The 19,625-nt window shown below is 40.0% G+C and overlaps 1 protein-coding gene across 3 annotated transcripts in view; it reads right to left on the bottom strand.

Moving 5' to 3' along the window:
- Nucleotides 1–19,625, bottom strand: part of USP25 (ubiquitin specific peptidase 25) — a 98,285-nt gene that overhangs the window by 76,292 nt on the left and 2,368 nt on the right. The window lies entirely within an intron of this gene.

Raw genomic sequence — 19,625 nt, 5'->3', positions numbered from 1 at the left:
GAACTTCAGTTAACCATTAAAAGCATCTTAACCATTGAAACCATGAAAACACAAAGAACTGACCATTGTTGCATACTAGAAATTCCATTCTTCCTTTGGCAGATGGGAAAAGGAGAAAAGCTTGGTGGTATTTGCAAGTGGTTTTTCATTTTTGTTGTTTGCCCACCACACCCTGACCTCAAAACAATAATTTCATCTATAAATGAGGAGATTTTGTACGGAGCTTTGTTTGTTAGACAAAAAGTGTATTTCATATCAGTGACAAATAAACATTCTCATGTTACTCTCCAAATTCAATTAAAAAAAAAAACACTATAATTGCCTTGCGGCTACTTCTAAAACACTTTTCTTTAAAACGAATTATTTGGAATCAAACATTCAAATACCCTTATTCTCTCCTTATCATAGCTTTGTACAGGAGAAGAAATTAAGAGCTACATGAATACTGAGTTCCCCAGTGTGAAATTAACCTGGCAGGCACTACTTCATGCCCTAATAAGTTGAAATAGAAGGCGTATAGTTCAGGATGTTTATGAATTATATACACAATCTTCCCTTCATTTATGATCCTAAGGGACACTGTTAACAATCCAATCTGCCCTTTTTTTTCCCCTTTTCTTTTTAAAAACCCTGCTATTGGCACAAGAAAAGTGAAGCGATGCAGCAAAACAAACTCCCACTCTATCCCCGTCTCTCACCCCCTCGTTTGTTTACTCTGTGCATTTCACAGCACTTTACAAAGGCAGGACTTGTTTCCCCCACAAAGTTGGTTTCCTGCCCCTGGGTCTGGCAAGAAGCAAAGAAAAGAAATAGATTATTTGGGAAAAGTAATTACAACAGCATCAAAACTGGCAGGAGCAATGCAAAGGCAGTGCAGGGCGGCAAAATTATTTCATTTTGTATTTGCTACCAATGCAATGGCTAATAAAGTGGAAAGTGGTTGCACTATAAAGTATTATAAAAAGTTATAACAGATTTCTGTATCTTCCACAATATATACAACACTTGGAAAGGCTGACTGGAGGATATTCATTGTTCACAGAGACTGGGAAAAGACAGAAGAGACATAGTTTAGCAACAAACAACCTCTTAGCAGTTCAAAATATTGGCTGTTAATTTATGAGCACAGCTGCGACTTATAAACCTAGACATCTGTAGTTTATATCCAGATTTTTGTATTCCGGAGTAAAGCTGTGGCTGAAGGCTCCCTTCCCAAGGCCATACAAATTTAACAGATCAGAACCAGACACAAAGATGCGCCTTTCTCATTAGGAGATTATTTAAGTATCTAAATATGCTTTTTTAAGGCCAAAGGCTTAAGGCACTCAGCTCCAAAAATTCTAACTGGTAATTAAGTGAACACCACAGAGACTGCATAAGCATCGTCCTTAAAAGTGACAGAAATTAAGAAGAAAATTAACAGTTATCCTGAATACCTCAAATGGAGCTAAACTGCTTTGAGACCACAAACACCCGATTTAGACGTTACTGGCTTTTCTGGTAAATGTGGAAAAGCTGCCATTAATCTCATATGTGATCTGAAATTACTCAATTAAAGTTAAAGACAGATGATACACTTCCCTTCATAGAAAAAGGAAGAAACATATAAAACCAAAGCATCAAAAAAGTATAATTTGTTTCCAGCTGATCAATGTACTCTTTCAATTCCTGCCAACAGACTAATAGGTCTTCAGAAACAATTCTAGACCTGCATAAGGCAGGTAAAAACTCCTTAATGTGGCATTAGACTGGTAGCCTTCTCTTTTATGCATTCACCGCTCTCCCCTCATCCTCCCAAATCTGACATAGCTGCATTATCTGTGCTGCATACAGACCTTTCTTGCAACTGCATGTTTAACTTTGCCATTATTCTCTTCCACTGCTACATTAACAATATGTTATCACCCATGAAACTGTATTAATTCAGGTAATTCTATTTCTTCTCATTACAAATGACAGTGTGGGCATTACTACCAAACTCCTTCCTCATTCATTAATCAGAGGGTGAGACCAAATTTTCTTTTTGTTTTTCTTTTCACTTCGGAAGTTTAATAGATACAATCACAGTCATATTCAGAGAGCTGAGATTACTTCATCCTTGATGGAACTTTCATTTAGTGCATTTGCACTAGACTGCCAAAGTCAAAACGGGTTAAGCTTACTTGTTTTGAATCATATTCCTTTCGTACATGCTACAGTGGTGTATAGAAAGATTAAAAAAAATCATAATAATAATAATAATTTACTATTACCCATAACTGAATTGTGGAGATCAACTTGTAATACAACCACTAAATGACTAAGTCTCTTCTGTACTGTAACTGATATTTAATAGAATACTCAGGACAGACCTCTACACACAAAGTCAGCCACCCTCCTTACTCCTATTAATCCTCTACCCAATGACACCTACCATAGAAGCTTCACCCTTCCTGGAACTTGGGCCATCTTGAGTTGAAGTGACTGTAGCATCCAGACCCTCAAATATCCACAAACACTAATGTAGATGTTCTAAACGATTACAATCATAATTCACTCAAAGGCTTACCAAAAATACCCAAAAAAACTCACACTACACTAAAGCAAAGCTAAAAATTAAAGAGTGAGACTACAACTACATACGCCTGAAGTAACTACATTAATGTGCATTAATTGTATCAGGTCAGCAAGGGAGATTCAGAACACAACTAGCAGTCCTAACATAAACAAATCGCTTCCTTTATTCAATACAGCTCTTCCCCAGTTCCCTATTTTTTTTTTGATTAGTAGGGGTCCAAATTCCAAATTCTAACTCACTGCACTTTAATAAGCAACCTGTCTCTTCAAATGCAGAGCCAAAGAGATTATTCCAACAGATTCAGGTGTACTCAGTGGTGCAAAGAAACCCAGTTTCAGTTTATGTGCCTGTCCTCACTTCTATTTGCCATCCTTTCCTCAAATTTACATGACAGATTCCATAGTTTACCTATAGCACAGATCCTCCAGTTTACTGAGTCAATATTCCACATACATTTGCAGTGTACACACACCATCAAATGTGTTACGTTATACATGCACACACATAACATATACGCACATCCATGCAGCCCGAACTGCATTTGACTCAACTCTAGAAAGGCTCTGCTCTGTGACACCAGACTCTGCTGGTGCAAGCGCTGCAGGGCAAGCCCCAGTCCCCAGCCATGGGAAGGAGCAGGTCTGCTGATGCTACAGCTGCCCTGCAATCCAGCTGCTCGCACCCCTCAGTCCCACCACATCTCAGGTCCCCAGGGCTTTCATGCTCGAGCTGTTCCCAGCCTTCCCCCTTCCGCTGGCTCCTCGAGGTACGTGGTACATATCTCCAGGCTTTCAGCTCTTGGAAGATTTCGACTAACAGGAAATTCTCCCATTTTCCTGGATGGAAGCCAAATTTGAATATTAGGAATGCATGCCCTTATTTCCAATTCTTTCCTTTTTCAGCCATCCCTCCCTTCCTCTCAGGAAATACCCAATTAAGATTATCTGGTTTATAACTTCACACAATAGCATATTCAGTAGCTAAGCCAGTGCAAGTGAAGCAGAAAAGGATCTACACTATTATCTGCTTAGGGAGATACTGTGCTCAAATTAGTTCCACAACAGTACTGTAAACTCTGATAACTTATCAAAAGCAGAACAAAATGCCAAATTATACAAATGCTTTTTTGGACAAAGTAAATCTTCTAAATTGACTAATCCTGAAATATACTGCAGATACATTTGAGGGAAAAAAAATAGTCACCTTTTCATATGTTTATTTTCTCATCTTTGTAGCTTCTGAAGAAGTGCATGTAAGCTTTGGCTTTATTCATGACAACATCCAAATATTTGTATTTGCAACACAAACACTTTCAAATTTAGAAGATAAAACAACCTTCTTCAGTTTCCAAGCACAGAAAAAGTCATATGTTTAGTAATAAATTACCAGTCATTACCAGGAGAAAACAGGGCCTACGGCCTCACTACACAGTTCATTTAAACAGTACATAACGAAAAGTAACTAAGGGAATCCCTTCAATGGATGAATACTTGTACTAAAGAAAAAAAGCAAGGGGGCTGGAATGCAAATGCCGAGAACAGTATCTTGACTCTGTTCCTCCACACAAAACCTGCTTACTTCACTTGTCAGTGCAATACTGATTCAAAAGAACTATTTGTTGGAGGAAAAAGCAAATGACATTGCACAAAATATTTAATATTCAAGACTTCTGACATAACCTGAAATACTGAGGGCCTGCTAATGGCATTGTTTGCAGGCAAATAGCTAATAAGCTAGTTTCCTCATAGGATGTTGCTGTAATGAGAATAATACTGCGAGATTAGAGGAATGTAATCCTCTATAAAAGGTTTTTGGTTTCTGCTACAAACAAACAAAAAATAGGAAATGTACAAAGGACGAGTATACTAAAGACCCTTCATTACTACTGTGAATGTCATTTTCTGCCACATTAATCACATCTCTGAGGAACAGTTAAAAGGCCCACATACACTGCTGAGCACTATGGCTGCCAGCAACACAGATATACTAACCATCTTCTAAATAAGCTGATGGTCAAGTTCCAAAGAGGCAAATAAAAACTATTTCTATGAAGACACTAAGTTGAAATACATGGAAAACACACAGTCAGTTCCAGAAAGCTTTGTTGCCTGTCTTTGTTCATACCGCCTCCGACCTCAAGATTTTTCTGTGTGTGTGTGTACAGCATAAACACACATAAGTATGTAAATTTAAAAGTGGGTATATGTATATATACTTTTTTTTTTTTTAAAGCAGTATTTTGATGCTGCAAAGACCAAATTAAATCTCTGCACTGGCTTCAAGGTGTTCATTCTTACAGTACCTTACCAAAGCACAGCTGACTGACATTCCCTTGCCTGCTATCTGCTAACTGGGTTTCCTTTTGTTCAGTTAGGGAAAGAAAAAACACTTGCATGACATTGTATCAACTAAGAAAGTAGGTAAAGATATATTTTTATACACACACAAATGCAAAACGCACCTCGCCTTTGGCTTGGACAAAATCACCTGTGAAAAGCAAAAGACATGCACAGAGACTGCAGACTTTCAGTCCAGGTGTGCTCTGCACAGACTGCCAAAACCTGCCAATGACAGCAGCAGCTTGTGCAAACTGGGTCATCACCCACCTGCAACTGGACTGAGAGCAAACTTAGTTCAAGGAAGCAAAAGGACACATTGTATGGCAGTAACTTTCAGTCAGCCACAGCCTGGATGAAATAAAAGTTTCATGGGAAAAATGCCTGAGCACATTATTTATATGCATACAGTCCTCCTTGAAAAAATAAAGGAAGGATCCTGCTTAATCATAGCATTATATAGCCTATATTCATCGTAAGACAACACTCTGAATACTCTCACCACATTTCTGTGGTTTCTGCGAACAGTAACAAAGCTGTAATTCAACTGAAAATGGTTTAACTACTGGCTTTCCAATGAATTTCAAGATGTGATATTAAGAATTGTACACGAGAGCATGCACTCCTGTAAACACTCACTATATCCTGAGCCTCATATGTGCCCTCTCCCCCCACTCAAAAAAAAAAAGCCTCATTTATTCTCAACATATAACACTTAAATTTATTTTAATTCAAGCTAATATTTAAACTTTTTGAAATGAGATTTTTAAAGAGAGGCATGAGGAGTTTGTTTTGTATTTACTGACACTAAATATAAAGCAAACCCACCTCATATAGTGATTACATATTTACCAAAAACAGAAGTTAAATGTGAGCCAAATCATCACCCATGTGGGAAACACTCCTGCAATGAGCAGGAAACCCTGCCAGTTCACAGGAGGAGAGACTTTCTCAACTATTCCTTCCACCCATAGGCAGGAGAACAGGTTTCACACCCTTTCTTCCACAATCACATGGAGAACACAGGGAAGGAATGAGACCCTGAAGCCAGATTTCTTATACGGCTCAGGCAGAAGAAAAGCAGGGGAAAAGCGTCACCTTATTAAGATGTATTAAGGTATATTACTATACAGGTCTTCCTAGGCAAATTTTGGGCTGCTAAGGAAATGGAGTAATAATGCAGCTGGAGAAGAGGCATCACTGAGTACACACACACAATAACATGGAGAGCATTCAGAAAGCAACAAAATCACGCTTCCTTGAACATCTTGAGTGGATTTTGTCTCATGTTCCCACAAACCAAAGTAGTACTGATACTCAGACCTGGACTCCAGCTCAATGCCTCTGCAGGTCTATTGCCTGGATTAAAACTAATCATGCTCTGTGTACATTAGCAAGAGATTTGGCTTTCCCCTGTGAAAACAAAACAAAACCAAACCAAAAACAACAAAAATGAAAACACTGGCTGAAGGCAATTAGAGTAGTAATTATAAAGACAAAGCAAGAGCAAACACCAGGAAGGCAACAAAGCCATTCAAACTAACTTAAAAGAACATGATAAAATGGCGTGATCTACCAGAACAGAAGCATAAACTGGCTCAAAAATCTTGTCATTTCCATCAAAGCAACATGGTTTAAAAGTAATTCTCCAAACCAAAAGAGAAACAACTAAAATGTAACTGAAGTTCTGTCTTAAAATTAGTAGATGAACTGATTTATGAACACTGCTGCTTGAGCAAAGAAGCATGTGAAGAATTCCTTAGTTCCACATTTTGTGGAACACATAGCTCATGTTGGTAACTACTCCTACACAAGCTTCAGTGGCAGGCTTCTAATAAGAAAATATAGCAGCCTTAGTATTACTTAATACTTACTGAAAACATAAAAGGTGCCAGAAATGTAAAATTATTGAGAGTTTTGAGGTCTGTGTGTTTTAAACCACCATAATGATTCCTCACACCCTGCTCAGAACTAGAAAGCTTCTCAATGGTAATGACAACTTCTCTAAAAATTAATTAACTGCCATAAAACCAATGAGTTCTTGAGTTTCATTTAACTAGATGCAAGTTAAACTTCAGGTTGTATTCCCTGGAACAGCTACAGGAAAATTTGCTTCACAAAAATTGCTTTTGATTCTTATTCCAATAACTGTGACAGTAATTAGCAAATGTATCTCTGCTACAATGCAAATCTGATGGGTGATTAGAGTTACTGGTGTCAGTGGAGGGGTCTTTCAAAGCACCAGCACACATTATCCGTAAACTACGTATAAAATCCAGAAGCATTCTCTCAAGAGCCCACTCATGGACTGGGCAACACCACGTCCCAGTGGTATGCTCCAGCCACAGGTCAGGTCCCAGTCCCACATCAACGCATTTGGATCCAGCATCAAGACAGCTGCCAACAATGTGCACAAGCCACAGCAAATTAAAGCCAGTGGGACTCAATAATAAGCGACATTATGCAGAATGGAGGAGGCTGGAGGATGACAGATACACAGCTCTGTGTGTGTAAACACTCACATACATATTCACACATATCTTCCAATCGCTCCTGGTTACTTTCTGTGGTAAAAGCTTCCTCCTTAATTTTTTTTCTTTTGTTCACAGACATTTACCATCATGCCTAAACATTCAATTTTTCAGTGTCTGCTCAGATATTATCACCAAAGCACATGCTTCCTCCTCACAGGAGAGACTATTGCCCAGGGTATAATAATTTTACTGCAGCAGCTATTAAAAATGTCCTTTTAAATGTCTCAATTCATGAAATTTGTCTTTCTGAGGTCTAAAACAATGCCGGAAAGATCCACGTTTTAACTTTGTCCTTTGAGATGTTTTCCTTTGCATTCCAATCACAGTTTAACCCATTACACCAAACACAAGCTATCCTGGCTCACATTTGAGGCTCTTCACAGTCCTTTCATTGCCCATTTATTATCTGTCACTGATCAGCTAAGACCTACCTCTCAACTCAAGAGGGCAGCCCCGCTAGCCCATTCAAGCATCTAGCTTTTATGTCTTTTTCTCCAAATAGCCATCATGATAATCTCTCCATGCTCTTCACAATGTAGAAGAGCTCTCAAGAAAACAACATCAAACTAGCCCCTTTGTTCTCCTTCCTCTGCCGTTATAACAAGGACAACAACTCTGGGAACCAACCAACCAACTCTGGAAGCTGCAAGTATCCTCAGATCGGTGGGATGCCAGACTCTGCAACACTTGCAAACAATGACGTTTACAGGGGCTGTCAGACCACAAGCTGCTGCTGCCGAGTCAGCTGTCCTTCCCAGGCTGTAGTTCCTGCCAGTGCCGGCCAGCCCAGGCTGGTGTTGCCAGATGCCACTCGCCCTGGCCACAAGCCACTCCTCCCTTTGAGCCAGAACTGACACTTGCCTGAACCTCCGGCACGCCAACCCAGGCTCTCAACAAACCATCAGAAGGCTCCTCTTTGCTTTTAATTAATTTTTTGCTGACTTTGTGAGAGCCAGTGGTGGGACAGGGGAGAGGACAAGACCAAAGCTGAGCCTGTTTCCACTGGATTAAACTGTTGTAGAGCAGCAGCCAGATAAGAATGAATTGTTTTGCTGCCTTTATTTTAACCTTATTTTTAACCAGTGAAAGAAACTGAAGGGGGAAAAAAGCCTCCTGCAGTCCTCGTCCTACTTAGGCAATATTGCAGAAAACTCACTCCAACAAAAGATGCATATGAAATTCATACAGCAACAGGGATTTGATGTTCCTGGTATGCCTGGGTGGTCAAAGCTGCACACCATGCAAATGAACGCACACACTCGTGCCCACTCCTGCACAGGCTGAAACCCCATACACTGTTCTCCGTTCCCTGGTTGTTAATCCCAACTGTTAATGGCACAAGTACCAAAGATTTCAACTCAAACAACTCTGCTATGTGACCTAAGTAAGCAATACTGGGAAAGGCTTCACAAATAATTTTTCCACACAAAATTCAGAATAATACAGCACAGAAATCCTAAATAAAAGTTAAATCACACTGTTTAAGACAGGTCTGTACTACAAATAGTCCACAGTACACAATAGCAGGGACACATTTGGGTGAAGAGTTCAAGTGTCTGTTTTGAGTAGAGAGAAAAAATTAAGAAAAACTTATCAGAAAGCTTTTCAATACAGGCTTTTCCATTTAGTTTGATTTAAAAAAAAAAAAAAACACTAACCCGATTTTCTAAAGAAACACGCCTTGTGATCACAGAGTGTGCACGTACCCAGGCATGCCTGCCTGTCAGAGGAACAGCCCTGGCAGCCCAGAGCCACTGCCAGCAGTCCAGCCAGACCCCAGGGCTCCCCGACATCCTCGGCAGCACCTTCTGGCCACAGGGGCTGCCCCTAGCAGCTCAGCCAGCCAGCACACAGCTCCTGACTCCCTGACTGCTGCTGCCCGCTTCCCTACCACAAGAAACCAGGTGAGACAAGACAGGGGGCTGGAGAAGGAGAGCCAAAGGGAGCACCTCTACCTCACTGCAGGGAGATCTTCCAGAGGAAAACTCATCCTGCAGCCTCAACCGATCCGCCCTCACTGCAACTTTTAATCCGATGGCATTACATGAGGAAATGGCCTCAAGTTGTGCCAGGGAAGGCTTAGAGGCTTACCTTTCTGAGGTACTCGAGAGAGTGCAGAGGAGGGTGATGAGGCTGATGAGGCGCCTGGAGCACAAGTCTGATGAGGAGCAGCTGAGGGAACTGGGGCTGTTTAGCCTGGAGAAAAGGAGGCTGAAGGGAGACCTTATTGCTGTCTACAACTACCTGAAAGGAGTTTGTAACATGGAGGGTATTGATCTCTTCTCCCAAGTAGCAAGTGATAAAACAAGAGGAAATGGCCTCAAATTGCACCAGGGGAGGTTTAGACTGGATATCAGGAAAAAATTATTCACAGAAAGGGTTGTCAGGCATTGGAACAGGCTGCCCAGGGAAGCAGTTGAGTCACCACCCCAGAGATGTTTAAAAGATGTGTAAATGAGGTTCTTAGCGACATGGTTTAGAGATAGACTTGGCAGCATTAGGTTAATGGTTAGACTCAATAAAGGTTTTTTCCAACCAAACTGATTCTATGAAATTCCATCAGAAAAGTCATGCAGCAGTTCTGGGCTCCCCAGTTTAAGAAGGACAAGGAACTACTGGAGGGAATCCAGCAGCAGGCTATGAAGATGATTAGGGGTCTAAAACACCTTTCTTATGAACAGCAACTGAGAGAGCTGGGTCTGTTCAGCCTGGAAAACAGAAGGCTGAGAGAGGATCTCATCAATGTTTATAAATATCTCAAAGGTGGGTGTCAAGAGGATGCGACGACACTCCTTTCAGTGGTGCCCAACAATAGGATGAGGGGCAATGGGCACGGACTGAAGCGCAGAAGGTTCCATCTGGATATGAGGGGAAACTTTACTTTGAGGGTGCCAGAGCACTGGAACAGGCTGCCCAGAGAGGCTGTGAAGTCTCCTCTGGAGACGTTCAAAACCTGCCTGGACACATTCCTGTACGATCTCGTCTGGGTGAACCTGCTTTAGTAGGTGGGTTGGACTAGATGGTCTCCAGAGGTCCCTTCCAAACCCAGCCCTTCTGTGATTGTGTAATAGCTTATCCTTCCTCCTACTAATCACTTGAAAAGGAAATCTGTGAAGAGACACACATTGGTAGCTTGAGGGGAATAAATATGTAAATAAACTCTGCAAAAGAACGAGACTACAGATAACTTTAAATCATCTAAATTCTGGGCCAGGATTTAACAGGGTGCCTGCAAGGTGAGAGGTTTCCAAGGGCAGTCCCAGCTTCTCCAGCGAGACAGCCTTTCCTAGGTCAGGCGCCAGGAATCCACTGGCACGTGCTGCCTCCCTGACGAAAAGCCACGGCAACGCCACGGACTGCCAGCCTGTGAAGGTCAGCGAGGTAACAACCTTAACAGATGCAGATGACCCTAGAACTAAAGTGAACCTCAAACGCAGAGGCACTATAGTATTTGAAGATGCGCTGAGATTTGTACTGAAGGTCAGCATATAATTTTACTACCTCACAATTAAAGAAATCATAAATTCAGCAGTGCACTCCACAGAGGGCAAATGAAATTTTCCAGACCATTTTCTTTCAAGGAAAAAGCAGAAAGGCAAACTTGAGAATCATTGTTTTTTGGGGTTTTTTTAATGTAATTTGAATTACCTGATTTTGAAAGACACATTTGCCTCAGCTCCCACAGAAAGCTCAACATGTTATATTCTAATATGTGAGGGCACGGTCTCAAACTAACAACAACTTTGCTTTACAACTGCTCTTTGTTGTAATTTTGCCCCATCACTCTTCCCTATCTCGGTGGTGGTGTGGCAATATCAACAGTGACTTTCTGCCACCCTTCATCACCACCCACCTAGCTGAAACTTCATAGGCTGACTTGAGTAAAAGAGGTAGGAAAACCTCCTCTAAAGAGTTAACATTTTTGAGAAATAATTTGAAAATTGAAATTCTGTGCAGCCCTCCTACCAGCAGCATTCTGCCAATACATTCCCCATAAAACAAGATGGATCATAAACTCCAACAGCAAAATTTTCAACCCTTTTCTATTCAGTAAGGTAACAAAGCAACAGTCTTGGGCACCTTTGCTGGGGATAGCAGACAGCTGTGAATGCCCTCTCTGGTCCGTAGCAACACAGCAGAGTCTGTTCACTGCACCCACATCCCCGCTCAGCACTGGGAAACAGGTGACACATTTACCAGCGTTCCTTAAATCATCCCAGAAGAAAGTTCAAGGCAAACTGCCAAGTCAGTAAGAGCAGGAACTGGTGATGATGAGTGAAATCTGTCCATCTTTGCCATCAATGAATCCAAAGGTTACCCAGCAGACTGTAGCCAGAAAAGCAGCCCTGCCAGCTTCAGGCAAGGGGACAATTCTGGTCCAGCCAAGGCTGTCACAAGAGACGTTCTGTGGCTTTCAGCACCAAGTCCCATAAAACACAAGCAAGACTGGAAGGTACTTTTAAAAGTTGCCACTAAGATGCTGTTTATTTTTCAATTTCCAAACAAGTAAAGGAATACCGAGATAATGAGAAGACTTAATTCTAGTACCCCTTTAAAAAAAAAAAAAGTTATAAACTTATGTGTCTGAATTTAAAAAGCTTGCTGATTACTACTACCAAAATAATTAAAAGGTTCTAATGTAAGAAAGGAAGACTGTAGTGGAAAGTCTTTAAATTAAAAGAGCATGGTCCTCAAACAGGTGAGAAATTACATGAGACACACAAGCAGAATTTGAAGAAAGGAAGCTGACAAACAGTGAAGTAGGTAATACAAAGAAACAACTCTGCAAACTGTCTAAAAGCTATTTAGCTTTAAAAAAAAAAAAAAACGTTTACAAGCTTAAAACCTTTTTCTTATACATTTGCCCATGAAACTGTACCAAAACAAAGCAAAAGGTAAAATCTGCAAAATACAGAAATGCTTTCTCAGTCGTAAGATATCTGGGTATGATGAAATACACAGTATCCAATCCTCTAACCAGGCCGTGTATACCTATGCTCTTCATAAAGTGTAAAAAAATAAAGTTCATTTCTAACAGCTGTGGTCCCAGAAGAAACCTCTTTTTCAAAACAGCTAACTTTCAGAAGAATAAAATGAAACAAAACACAAAAAGGAAGTGGAGCAGGAGTCTTGTTCTCGCCATCTCCTTCACTTCTGAATAGAATGAAGAATGCCACATGCCTGTGCATATTGAGCCTTCTCCAGCTGCTTACTTTAAAGCACTCTCAAATCATACACCTGAATGTACATGAATACTATTTTGAACTTTCACGTAGCATTATTTTTTTCTGGCTTAATCCCAGTAAAAACTCAACTAAATTCAGCTTCTAAAAATGAGGTTTTGGGGGGTTTTGTTGTTGTTTCTTTGCGGGGATTTTTGTTTTGGTTTTGATTTTAATTGAAATTTTATCAAAATTCAGAAAGTCAGGTTTTTGTTTCAGATTAAGAAGAGAAATTTTCAGCAGGGGTGTCTGACTTTTCCTGAAGTCATACAGCCGTAAGAAACACAGCTATCACAGACACTATGTGCAAACTCAAGCCTAGCATTTACTAGTTACCAAAAGTAATACGTGGCACTAAATATAGCTGCACAATTCGCAATCCAAAACTTTTACATCTCAGACTCAGACCCTAATGTCAAGTCAACATCCAGTTTTAATTAAAGAGAGTTCTCTTGATTATGGGGTACAACGCGAGTGAAATGATGACATGTCAATCAGTAGGAAGGAGCCATGGAGGCATCTAATGGCATTTTATCACATGCACTAATTTCCATGAATTCTGTCTAGACTAAGGTAGGATACAAGAGTCAATTAAATTTAAATAGCTATGGATCATGCCTTGAAAACACTAATGCCTCTCTGAAAAGCTTTTATTAAATACATTATTCTGTCTACAGGTACTTACTGTAAAGCTTAAAAATATGCTTTCAGCTAACGGCTTAAAGAAAAGGTTTAGTTAAGGATACTATAAGCACAATCTGCTTGATGCAAACTTCTATAAGCTTGACTGTTGCCAATTAGCTGATAACAGAAATAGTTTAAAATAAATGTTGTGCAGGGTATAATTTTTTTCAGCAAGAATGCACCAGCTAAAATAATTCAGAAACCTACTATAAACAAAAGCATTGAGTCAAAGCTGTGCATCTCACAATAAATACTGCTAGAATCTGCATACTGATATTTCTGCTGCCTTAAAAAAAAAAAAAAGGCATTTTACATACACAAATCTGTGTCCAGTGACATTTCCAAAGTTAACCTAGTTGTACACCAGCCTTCAAGCTGTTCACACTGCATGTTCCTGGGATTTCATCTCTCCAACATCCTTACTCCAGAAAGCTACATTAAAACTGTGGACAGTGTGTTGCCACCTCCCACAACAGTGCTGTTTCTGTTAAAGTCCCATCATCAGGTAACGTGAGGTTTCAGGGGAAACTCTTATACTGATGTTTTTCAACATGCTCCTGTGTTTCATTAATTAGGGCAAAGAAAAGCAAAAGTATGTAGCTAATGATATTTGCTAAAGAACTAAAGCTACAAAACCTAACTGTAAAAATCATCAATGTCTTCTTAAATTGCAAGACTCTGTCTAAATAGATTAAATATTTTTATTGTGAATTTCAAATGCTTGAAATTAATGATGTTACTAAATACATGGAAAACTAGTCCATAATTAAACAGACAAGAACTCACAAAGCCTGCCTGAGATGACTGAAATTTTCAGTGTCCTGCTCATGATATTCTGTGTCTGTCCTTTACACCATCTTAGGATCCAATTCCTCCTTCCTAGGAATCTCAATATTGACTCAAACATTGTTTAACATCTCATTCTTGTTAAAGCCTAAAACCCCAGATTCTGCACCGCATTGACTGGGAAAACTACTACACAGTTCACTGTATTAAAACCACCCCTCTATCAGAAAAACCATCCCTGCAGCTGTCAGCACAACACCTCTGCCACTCCGGATCACAGACCAGTGCTCTCATCCCAAATACCCAGGCAGGGAGGTGCAGCTCACTGCAGTGAAGAGACAGACTTAGGCTCCCCCTATTCACTTTTGGAAACTGGAGTGGTAATGTTGAGCAGAAAGGTGGTATGGACAGGATTACTCAAAACGAAGTTTCATGAAAATTTTCAAATTATGGTTCATAGAGCCCTTAGCATACTGCAAGTTTTGAAGTGCTAAAGAAACCCCGTGATAAAAGATTTGAAGCCTGCAATACAATGAGAGAGCATAAATTTTAACACTATAAGAAAACATTTTGGATGGTGATTGTACTCAACCATGGCACATACTACAGCTGTTCCCCATTCTACCTGCAAGCTTGGCTGAGGTGTGTTGGCACAATACAGCCTCTGACAACATTTATATTCAGCACCGCATTAATGTAAGGTAACACTGAAAAATCTGACATGCATTGTTCAGAATGCTGTGTTGCCAAATTAAGAGTTACAAGTGTTCACAAAAAATAGCAAGAGATACCATTTGTCAACCTGATGCAGGAAACAGGAAAAAGTATTTCCTTTTTTTATACTTGGCACAAAGCCTGAATTTGTACCAGCATGCAAGGCATGCCCCTGCTATTGCTATCCTGTTGAGCAGTAAAGCACCTCGCCACTTTATCTTTACTTCAGCCTCACAGCTTTAGATCCCTTTGTAACTGTATTTTCTCTTTTTAAAAATAACTCTAAAAAAAATATTTAAATAATAAAAATTAAAGTATTTTATTTAAATAAAAGAGACGGATTTAAAATGAAAGTTTCAACTTTACTTAGTTTTATATGCAACCAACTATTGTGATTTACAGTACTAGCTTTTCCCTATCAATTATACCTGACCATCCATTAACCAGAACTTTGCACATATCACAGTCCTGAAGTGAATGAAAGGAGTTACCACTCCACCTCTGGCACATTTAGCTCTCTGGCAGAAGTCCCATGTGAGTTATGTTAGTTTCAATGAACTTGGTTAAACTAACATTCACTCCGGTTAAATATTTTCTACTCTTGGCAGATAATGACTTCTTCAACAGCACCCCAACTGATGAAGTGTTGTCATCAGCTAACAGAAGCAGTCTTTATTTCCTAATGGGAAGAAAAGACTGAAGCCTACTCTGAATTCATAAAATTCATTCTGAAATACATTGTCACAACAGCCTCTCCTACATCACACACCCAATACTCTGGCTTGATAATTACATCGTGATGCTACGCTGCTACCCCAGGCACGAGTTAACAGCCCCTGGTGAGAAGCTCAATTCTTTCCAAATACAGGTGTCTCTGCTCACTAAAGACCGTCACATCCATAACTTAGTCACTGGGTTTTGATGGGGAAGTTAAACACATCCACGTAAAACAAACAAACCACCACAAAACAAAACCAAACACAAAAAACTACAAAACACACAAACCTTTGTTGTGACTCAATACAGCCTTCCCCACCCTTACATAATCCCACTGGTTATCACAAGAGAACTAGAAAGTGAAAGTGCTCAGGAGACACTAGTTTCCCAGAGAAGGTGCTCCCACACACGTGCCTTTCCGACTCAGTAAAAGTAGAAAAACTTCCCTGGCTTGGTCCAGGTCCAGGCAACGCACAGACATCTCCCTCAGATTTTGAAGAGCTCTGTTCCACAATAAGTACAAGAAGTCAATAATTAAAAAAAATAAAATAGTTTCCTACATGAAAACAAGTAGGTGAAGACATTGCTTTTAAGCTTTTTGTTTAATTTTTATGCTAAGAAACATGAGGAATATCAGGAATGTCATCTTTGGCTCTTGTCTTTTGCCAGATAACAAGCTAGTAATAGCAAATCAGCATCTTCACTACAGAAAGCAAAGAGCAATAAAATATAAAGGAACCCTGGAAGCACCCCTGGGCACCTAGATAACGCCCCCACCACTGGCACACCAGCAACAGCTGTAAGGGGGTGACTGATGGCAGCACCCCAAACAACTCCTGGCACAGATGACTTGTGAGGGTTAAACACCTCTCAGCTAGTTCTGCGAAGTTTTGGCCCTGCCTGAAATGGCAGCCTCCAAGTTCGCTAGGGTCCATTTAACAACTCTGTCACTGCACCAGTCCCCAGCATCCAGGGTGTCTCTCAAGCCAACCATTCACATCACTGAAGTTATGGAGCCAGCTGCTCAGGGACTGAATAACTGGACAGTCAACACTTGGGTGGGTTCTTCAGCGAGGAAGAAGAGAAGATTTAACCAAAACCAAAACAGAAACTACATCTTTCATTTATCTTCAGTTAGAGAAGTCCCTGAACAGCAACTGAATTCAGAGGCTTAGAGAGATGCTACTTCCTGCTTTAACATATCTTGTCAGGCATAAGAGTGCAAGAAAAGCAACTATTCAATTATCCTCCCACTTATCTTTACAAAGCACTCTTAAAAATATGAAATATTTTTTCTATTTTGAGACATGGTAATTTGCTTTTTGAAGCTGATGGGTTTTGTCATCTTTTGTAACTGCTGCTCCTCATGGTTGTAGATACAGAGTCATCCTAAAAATATATTTTCAGCAAGTACTAAGGATATTTTAAAATAACATTACAAAAGATTAACAGGAAAATGTATAAACCTTAATTTTCATATTCTGAAGCAGTATTTTGCTTTCAATATGTGGATCAAAAGATATGTAAAGACATTATTTTGGATAGATGCTAATGATAGTACTATAGTTGTAAACTTCTGCTACCAAAATCAAAATGATTACTGAACTTCCATGAAACATTTTCTAGAATGCAACAGGTTTTTAAATGCTATTAAAGGTTTCAGAAAGGTGCAGATTCATGGCATATACCAATTAAAAAAATCCAAGATTCAGCAGGATTGTATAGCTACAAAAAAAAAAAAAAGAAAAACAACACCACACACAACCACATCCATCTTCTCCCACCAAAATCCATGAGAACATTCACAAAACCAGTAGGCGTTCAGCACAGCAGTCTAAGAGCTTTCAAACTTACTTTGAATCACTGGTCTTTGCGCCTTGCTTCAGCTTCCAGAAAATACAAGCAGAAGCCTATGTAGAATGTGTAACTACATGTAATATGAACTTTTTCATGAACTTTGTTTTAAATAAATAACAAGAGGCATGTATCTAAGTGTGACTCTGTAACACTTCAAATAATTCTTGCCAATTACTTAGTAGTCGCTGCAACCACTTTCAGTAAACCATTCTGCTCTTCCTCACCAGAGGAGGTAATAAAGCTTTAAACACCAGCAGTAGCAGTTATAACTCCCATATTCAAGCCCATCACACAAGCAGCCCGCCTGCCATGCAGCCCAAACACAGGCAGCCCATTCATGGGGAGATAAGTACCCCAAGCCCCACTACGTGACCTGGGGTGCATTTCTGAGGTACGGCAGGACACCTTCGTTTGGGTCACAGGCAAGAGTGGTTCTGGCCACACAGTGAGAGCAGGAGCCTGCAGCCTCTTGGATCCACCAGGCAAACGGTGGGTCAGACAACCCTGAACTCAACTGATCAAAACATGAAGACTCCATAAACATATCCTTGGAAGGGTGCCACCTATCACGATGAAAAAAATATCAGCACAACTTCCAAAATACTGCGCTTGTGTACCAAGTCACGAGTGGATAATCCATGTGACCATCTCTTGCCATTCAGCACCACATTAACCTCTACTTCCATTGTTGGAGACATATGACTATCATCTTCTGTATGACCTAGTGCAGCATTAAGAAGTTAATGGCTATTGCTCTCAAGAAAGAAAACCAGTCAGTAACATATTATTAGCTAAAATCTTTCAGTAATACATACATCAAATGCATGGGATGAGCAGAGCAGAAGCACACACACGTGCTAGTACAATTTCTTCCTTACTACCTCGAAAAAGAGCAAAAGAGAGGAAGTAAATAGTATTAGACCTTGCTTAGCGCCATGCATTATTTCAAGTGGTAAATATCCTTAAAGGTTTGTGCTTATTTTTTTTTAAAATGGGCAGACCTGACACACCTGACTTTATTCTACTGTTTCTGTGATTACACTGGTAATGTGCTGCTGAATTACGGGTCTGAAATAACACTGGGTGTGGGAAACCAAAGGACAGATAGAACAGATTTTAAATCCATGTATCAACCAACACTCAGCCTCCGTCCAGAAGCAGTAGAATTGATAATACACATTGCTGAGAGGCCAGCTAAACACCATTCTTTAAAACCCAGTTCCCTTAATCTGTTTTTCTGAGACGACCATCATGATAATTATTAGTTAGAGCTGACACACTGCTGAAACATGTATGACCTCTCCGGATCATTTTTTTCCAATTACTAGAAATATCACCATTCACCCACTGCCATTGCCAAACCCGCTGTATAAAGGACACTGGCTAAGGGAAGAGTCTGCACAGCACAAGGGGCAGCCTTGGATGGTCTAAGGGAGAGAAAAAATAAAGTAAATCAACATACACATGCACCAGCACAAGCTGCCCCCGTGGCAATGGTGCAGGACTGCCTGAAGTATGGGGTATCCTGCAAAGCACATGCCTTAGCTCTTCAGCAGCAAAATGCCTGACAAAAAGTATTGTACTGGATGGAAATACAGACAGGGCAAAACCAGAAGGTACTTATTTTTAAATTTCTCAGGCCATTTACCTTTATCCACATGCTTCAGTCTTAACATAAACATTACAGATAACCAACAGATACCTAACAACATTAGAGAAGCACATAAGAGCTGTAAGCAACAACATTATACAATTAATTATTTGCTTCAGGAGATAAATGACAAGTTTTAACTAGGAGTCAAGATGACCAGTAAACATGAAAGAAAAAAAATTTCTTTTGACCCAATCCAGATGCTTTAACTACACAATAAACTAAAGATAGCTTCAGTGGGAAATGGACTCTTTGTAGCTAGAGCATTTATTAATACAAGCCTCCAAGTAATGCTGAAGTTCTGACACACAACCCTGCATGACACTAAGAAAACATCTGATGAACGATGTTAAGAACCACAGCTCTGAATAAGGTATGTTGGTAACTCAGGCATCTGTCTTGAAAAGCAAATATATTTCTGCTTGTGTGTGGTTTCTTCACACTAACAAAAAACAATAACGAAAAACTTCGAGGTCTCCAGAACAAACTCTCACTATTCATGGAGCATGGGATTTTCTTCTTCTAAGGTAAGATGATGAGTTAGTGGTATGGTAGCTTCTTCAGCTT

This window comes from Nesoenas mayeri (genome assembly GCF_963082525.1).
Source record: "Nesoenas mayeri genome assembly, chromosome: 1".
In the NCBI taxonomy this organism is placed as follows: domain Eukaryota; kingdom Metazoa; phylum Chordata; class Aves; order Columbiformes; family Columbidae; genus Nesoenas; species Nesoenas mayeri.
Note: the sequence above shows the minus strand (reverse complement) of the source record. Positions and strands in the feature narration are given on the sequence as shown.